The following is a 6,000-nucleotide window of genomic DNA, read 5'->3' as shown; positions in this document are numbered from 1 at the left end:
AGCAGTGGGTTTTGAATAAAGGAATAGGGTGAAAGGGAAGAGAGGGAGAAATAGAGATGAATTAAATAAGGGGAAAGAGAAAGAGAAAGAGAAAGAGAAAGAGAAAGAGAAAGAGAAAGAAAGAGAGTAAGAGAGAGAAAAAGAGAAGAGAAGAGAAGAGAAGAGAAGAGAAGAGAAGAGAAGAGAAGAGAAAAGAAAAGAAAAGAAAAGAAAAGAAAAGAAAAGAAAAGAAAAGAAAAGAAAAGAAAAGAAAAGAAAAGAAAAGAAAAGAAAAGAAAAGAAAAGAAAAGAAAAGAAAAGAAAAGAAAAGAAAAGAAAAGAAAAGAAAAAAGAAAAGAAAAAAGAAAAGAAGAGGAGGGGAGAGGGAGAGGGAGAGGGAGAGGGAGAGGGAGAGGAAGAGGAAGAGGAAGAGGAAGAGAGAGAAATCACCAATTCTGGCTCCAGTGTCAATCCAGCTGGGGTGTTCAAGGTCCTGGGGGTGCCTGTGTCTGATGGGCTTCTTTGGGGATACCTTTTCACAGATAAGTTTTCCCTACCCTAGAGATAAGTTTTTCGCTTTCTATGCAAATTAGTTATCATGTGTGGTTTGTTCTTCTAGACCTTTCTGGAAATGGGTCTGAGGACTTCTGGAGCTCTTGAGTGGTCTTGATCTCCCCTACTGTGTCAGTCTTTGGTCAACACTCCATGTCTGCTTCTCAGTCTCATTCCTGTGCCTGTGCTGTGCTGTGTTGTGCTTATCTCCAGGAACTACAACAAGGATGTTTGACCCAGAAAAGTGCTGCCCTACCTCCATATGGCTCCTTCTTCAGCCACATTCTGTTCTTTCTCACAGTGTTCTTACCAACAATCCTTGGTTGGCACCACAGCCATCTGGCTATTGGTGTTTGAGAGATACACATTAGACCCTCGTCTTCTGGGCTTCTACAAACACTACAGGCTTGGGAAAGAGTGGCTGTTAATCTGCCTGGCAGAAAAGGACCTGAGGTTGGTTGTCAGGGGATTGAATATGAGCTGGCCGTGTACCCAGGTGGCCAAGAAGGCAAATGGCATCCTGGCTTGTATCAGAAATAGTGTGGCCAGCAGGACTAGTGAAGTGATTGTCACCTTTTACTCAGCAGCGGTGAGACCATACCTTCAGTACTGTGTCCAGTTTTGGGCCCCTTGCTTCAAGAAAGACATTGAGGTGCTGAAATGTGTCCAAAGAAAAACAACAAAGCTGTTGAATGGTTGAGAGCAGAAGCCTTAAGAGGAGCGACTGAGAGAGCTGGGGTTCTTTAGCCTGGAGAAAAGGAGGCTCAGGGGTGACCTTATTGCTCTCTACAACTACCTGAAAGGAGGGTCTAGCATGGTGGGGGGTTGGTCTCTTCTCCTAAGTAACAGGAGGTAGGACGAGATTAAATGGCCTCAAGTTGCGCCAGGGGAGGTTTAGATTGGATATTAGGAAAAATTTCTTCACTGAAAGGTTTGTCAAGCATTGGCACAGGCTGCCCAGGGAAGTGGTAGAGTCACTGTCCCTGGAGGTATTTAAAAGAAGTGTAGACATGGCACTTAAGGACATAGTTTAGTGGTGAACTTGGAAGCGTTAGGTTTGAGGTTGGACTCGGTGATCTTAACAGTCTTTTCCAACCTAAATGATTCTATGGTTAATGCTAATACCTTTTATTTTTTCTACCACCTTCACTCATCTAATCATCTGGAAGATATCATTAGGCCACGGGGAAACATTTTATTCTTGTATTGGGTGTACATGGCCAAGCTTTGGTAGCGATGGGGCTACCAGAGTAACTTCTGTGAGAAGCCGCTAGAAGCCTCCTCCATGTCCAGCAGAGTCAATCCCTGGCAGCTCCAAAGATGCACATGCTGCTGGCCATGGCTGGGCCAATCAGAAATGGTGGTAATGCCTCTGTGATAACATATTTAAGAAGAAAGAAAAAAAGTTATTTCACAGTTGTAATTGCAGTCAGAGAAGAGTGGGGTGAGAACACGTGAGAGGAACAACTCTGCAGACAGCAAGGTCAGTGGAGAAGGAGGGGGAGGAGGTGCTCCAGGCACCAGAGCTGAGATTCCTCTGAAGTCCATGGTGAAGACCATGGTGAGGGAGGCTGTTCCCCTGCAGCCCATGGAGGAGACCCATGCTGGAGCAGGTGAATGCCTGAGAGGAGGCTGTGACCCTGTGGGAGGCCTGTGGAGAGAAGAGCTCATGCTGGAGCAGCTTGTCCTTGAAGGACTGCACTCTGTGGAAGAATGACCCACGCTGCAGCAGTTTGGGGAGGACTGTTGCCTGTGGAGTGGATTCACGTTGTAGCAGTTCACAGAGAACTGTTGCTTGTGAGATGGACTCATGTTGGAGAAGTTCATGGAGAGCTGCACACTGGAGCAGGGGAAGGACTCTTTTCCCTGAGCAGCAGCAGAAACAACGTGTGATGAACTGCGCATAAACCCCATTCCCTGTCTCCCTGCGCTGCTGAGGGGCAGGAATGTCGGGGGTTAGGATCTCTCCTTTTGTTTTTTGTCCTTTTTTTTCCCCTCATGGAATTTTGTCCCATATGTTGCTAAGATACAATAATGACCGGGCACTTAAGAGAGACAAAAGAAGTTGTCACAGCTCAGGGGAGGGGTCCAGCTGGCTACTCTCACTTTACCTGGGGGTTGCTCTGGGGAGAGCAGAGATATCCGAGATTTGGGCTGGGTGAAGGGGTTAGGTGCACCTCCTAGCTCCTTCTTGCTCTCTCGGCATTCGGAGGGGAAGGAGGCCGCAGCCGTTGTGGGAAGAATTCACCGTCACTGCTGGGTTCTGTCTTCTGCTGTTTTCTTCTCCCGTGAGTGGAGCTCTGCTCGTAAGAGCGGCTGTTGCACTGGGACCTTATTAACACCCTACCTCACTAAAAAAGTGACTTTTCACCATCTGCTCGGGTGCCCCAGGGGAAAACCCCGGGATTCCAAGCCCTCTTCCCCTCCCAGGGAGCTTTTCCCTTCCCTGCTCGGAGCCGGGCTGCCGCTGCCTCGCCCCCACCCGTTTTTTTACCACTGCTCTGAGTTTTTGCTACACTGTAGCTCCTGCACCACCTGCCCTGCCGGGACGACCCGCGGTTTCAGCTACAGCTGCCGAGTGTCTGATACATCTCATCTACCACTCCGGGAGTTTGTTCGTTCCTGCTACAGCTCCTTTTGCTATCCAGAGGGGGCACCGGGATCGGCTGCCCCTAGGGGTTCTTAAAGGAAGCCCTGTTTCCATCCCTTCTGCCGAGCCCGTCCGCCATTGTCCACGTGGAGAGAGATGGCCGAAACTCGCGCCACAGCGCCCCCTGTAGCCGAAGGGGAGTCATCGCACCTGCCCTGCCCGGCTGGGAGCCTGCCAGCACTCCTGCCGGCTGCGACCGTAACTACACCAAAGGGGAAATTGCTTAAAGAGTGGGATGAGACTGTTTGTTGGGTTTTCTGTTCGTTGTTGCTACCATTGTTGTTGTTTGTTTGCCTTGCTATACATACACACACTTGTAAAGAGCTGTTTCATTTTCTCATATATTTGCCTGAAAGCCCCTTAATTTCAAAATTATAAGAATTCAGAGGGGAGGGGGTCATATTTTCCAATCCAAGGGAGGCTCCTGCCTTCCTTAGCAGACACCTGTCTTTCAAACTGAGACAAGGAGGTAGAAGTGGAGGGAAGGTGTTTTCAGGATTGTTTTAGTTCTCATTATTCTGCTCTGATTTTGATTAATAATAAATTCAGTTAATTTCCCCAATTCAAGTCTGTTTTGCCTGTGACGGTGTTCGCTGAGTGATCTCTCCTTGTCCTTATATCAACTCATGAACCTTTCACTATATTTTCTCTCCCCTGTCAAGCTGAAAAGGGGAGTGATAGAGAGGCTTTGGTGGGTGTCTGGCATCCAGCCAGGGTTAAACCACTACACCATACTATTTCTGATACAAGCCAGGATGCCATTGGCCTTCTTGCCCACCCGGGAACATTCTGGCTCATGTTCAGCCACTGTCGACCAGCACCCCAGGTCCTTTTCTGTTGGGCAGCTTTCCAGCCACTCTGCCCCAAACCTGTAGCACTGCAGGGGTTTGTTGTGACTGATGTGCAGGACCCAGCACTTGGCTTTGTTGAACCTCATACCGTTGACCTCAGCCCATCAATCCAGCCTGTCCAGATCCCTCTGCAGAGCCTTCCTACCCTCCAGCAGATCAACACATCCATCCAACTTGGTGTCATCCATGAACTTACTGTGGGTGCATTCAATCCCCTCATCCAGATCATCAATAAAGATATTAAACAGGACTGGCCCCAATACTGAGCCCTGGGGAACATCACTAGTGACCATCTGCCAACTGGATGCAGCACCATTCACCACCATTCTCTGGGCTCAGCCACCCCACCATTTTTTTACCCAGTGAAGAGAGCACCTTTCCAAGCCACGGGCTGCCAGCTTTCCTAGGAGAATACCATGGGGGACAGTATCAAAGGCTTTACTGAAGTCTGGGTAGACACATCCACAGCCTTTCCCTCATACACTAGGTGGGTCACCTGGTCATAAAAGGAGGTCAGGTTGCTCAGGCAGGACCTGCCTGTCCTAAACCCATGCTGGCTGGGCCTGAGCCCTTGGTTGTCCTGTATGTGCCATGTGATTGCACTCAAGATAATTTGTTCCATAACCTTGCTGGGCACTGAGGTCAGACTAACAGGCCTGTAGTTCCCCAGATCCTCATTTTGACCCTTCTTGTGGATGGGCATTACATTGGCCAATCCCCAGTCATCTGGGACCTCCCCAGTTATCCAGGACTGTCACAAGACGAGTGGGAGCTTCAGACAAGCCCTGCCTTAGCCTCAGATTTTTGGCAACAGCCCAAATTTAAGAAATCACTCTGGCCTGCAAGTTCTAAGGATAGCAGAGCAGGTCTATTTATAAAATGAGTTATTTATTGAAGAGAGAGGAGATAACAGACAAAAGAGCTTAATCAGAGTTACTTACTACACAGTATAAAAGAACTACTAGTAGATTACATAAAACAGTGCACAGTAACAAGGCACCTATATTAAAGCGAGCAAAAAAAATAGTATAGATTAGGAGTCAAATGTAACCACTGAAATGACGATAATGTACTCAGCATCTGTTGGGGTTTTAGGAGTTCACCTGGTTTTTTTTCTGTTAAAGGAATTTTCCCCATACTGTTGCTAGGGGGACAAATTGCTGGGTACTTAAGGAAAACAAAAGACCTAGCCATTAGGTGAGGGGTGCATCTGGCTACTCTTTTGTTTCACCTGGGTGTGTGGACAGTCAGTTCCCGGCATTTGGACGGAGAGGGAGGCTGCTTCCTCGGCTGCTTTTCCTTCTGCCAGAGAAACCCCGGGATCCCAAGCCCGCCTTCCCTGCCCCACTCGGAGCCGGGCCGAGGCCACCCTGCCCCCGCCGTTGCTTTGAGCCTTTGCTACGTTGTAGCCGTGCTTGCCCTGCCTGCCCAGACCTCTGGGGGGTTCCCACTGCAGCTCTGCAGTTTGGATACATCTCGTCTGCCACCTGGGATTTGTGCTCGTCCCTGCTGTTCCAGCCTGCTGTTCCTGAGGGTCTGGCCGGACACCGGGATCAGCTGCCCAGGGGTTTGTGAAACCTTTGTCCCATCCCTTCCCGGGATCCCAGGCCACCAGTGCCGTGTGCTCCCCGAGCTCGCTCCAGAGCGCCCCCTGCAGCCGCGGGGAAACCATCGCACCTGCCCTGCTCACCAGGAACCGCCAGCGCCCCTGCCAGCTTCTACCAGAACTGCACCCAAGGGGAAAGGGCCTGACAGCCGAGAAGGCTGGGACTGGGTTTGTGATTGTTTGCTGTTACCGCCATAGTTATTGTTGTTTGTTTGACTGGTTATACATATATAGATATATAATAGTAAAGAACTGTTATTCCTATTTCCCATATCTTTGCCTAAAAGCCCCTTGATTTCAAAATTATAATAATTCAGAGGGAAGGGGGGGGTCGCATCTGCCATTCCAAGGGAGGCTCCTGC

This window comes from Aphelocoma coerulescens, assembly GCF_041296385.1.
Source record: "Aphelocoma coerulescens isolate FSJ_1873_10779 chromosome W unlocalized genomic scaffold, UR_Acoe_1.0 ChrW_unloc_scaf_5, whole genome shotgun sequence".
Lineage (NCBI taxonomy): Eukaryota > Metazoa > Chordata > Aves > Passeriformes > Corvidae > Aphelocoma > Aphelocoma coerulescens.
The sequence above is the reverse complement of the archived record's forward strand: the minus strand, read 5'-3'. Positions refer to the sequence as shown.